Source organism: Dendroctonus ponderosae, unplaced genomic scaffold (assembly GCF_020466585.1).
Source record: "Dendroctonus ponderosae isolate FM_Combo_2020 unplaced genomic scaffold, Dpon_F_20191213v2 Dpon_F_20191213_5, whole genome shotgun sequence".
NCBI classification, from domain to species: Eukaryota; Metazoa; Arthropoda; class Insecta; order Coleoptera; family Curculionidae; genus Dendroctonus; species Dendroctonus ponderosae.
Genome location: NW_026018715.1, coordinates 15,293,484 through 15,294,852, shown reverse-complemented (window position 1 = coordinate 15,294,852; position 1,369 = coordinate 15,293,484).

Here is a 1,369-nt window from a genome sequence, read left to right as displayed (position 1 = left end):
TATAATTTTCGGCTTTTCCTGCCAGCATTTTTCGCACTTTGGTGTCGTTTTGTATGCTAATACCCGTGGCGGCTTCTCGCGGAGATTTAAAGCATTAAAAAGCGATCAAAAGACTGTGCTGGTTATACGTACTTTTCGCATGAGACTCACAGATGGCGCCAGCAGTTCTAGACGTAGCTTGGAAATTTTGAGCTGCAACCGAGTTGTCATGTTCGGTGGAGCATTAAAATACGCATTTTTCCATATAAAACATCAATTTCGAAATGTTTCTAGTTTTCACGCAAAATGCGAAAATTTGAAATTTGCGCGTATTTAAAAACCGCTCCTAGCATGTGGCTCATATTGAGAGAACCGATTGTGCTATAAAGTTCCGCTTATCATGTTCGGATAGAGCATTAAAATACGCATTTTTCCATATAAAACATTAATTTCGAAATGTTTCTGGTTTTGACGCAAAACAGGCAAATTTGAAATTAACGCGCACTGCAAAACCGCTCTTAGCATGTGGCTTATATTGAAAGAACCGATCGAGCTGCAAAGTTCCACTCATCATATCCAGATAGAGCATGAAAATACGCCCTTTTTCATATAAAACATCAATTTGGAAATGTTTCTAGTTTCCAGGCAAAATGCAAAAATTTGAAATTAGCGCGGGTTTCAAAACCGCTCTTAGAATTTGGCTCATATTGAGAGAACCGATTGTGCTCGAAAGTTCCGCTTATCATGCCGAATAGAGCATTAAAATACGCATTTTTTCATATAAAATATCAATTTGCAAGTGTTTCTAGTTTCCACGCAAATTGCGAAAATTTGAAATTAGCGCGGGTTTGAAAAACGGACCTAGCATTTGGCTCATATTAAGAGAACCGATTGTGCTAGAAAGTTTAATTTATCATGTCCGGATAGAGTATTAAAATACGCATTTTTCCATATAAAACATCAATTTCGAAATGTTTCTAGTTTTCACGTAAAATGCGAAAATTTGAAATTAGCGCGGGTTCGAAAACCGCTCTTAGCATTTGGCTCATATTGAGAGAACAGATTGTGCAGTAAAGTTCAGCTTCTCATGTCCGGATAGAGCATTAAAATACGCATTTTTCCATAAACAACATCAATTTGGAAATTTTTCTAGTTTCTAGGCAAAATGCAAAAATTTGAAATTTGCGCGGGTTTGAAAACCGCTCTTAGCATTTGGTTAATATTGAGAGAACCGATTGTGCCGGAAACTTCCGCTTATCATGTCCGGATGGAGCATTAAAATACGCATTTTTCCATATAAAACATTAATTTGGAAATGTTTTTAGTTTCCAGACAAAATGCAAAAATTTGAAATTAGCGCGGTTTTAAAAACCGCTCTTAGCATTTCGCT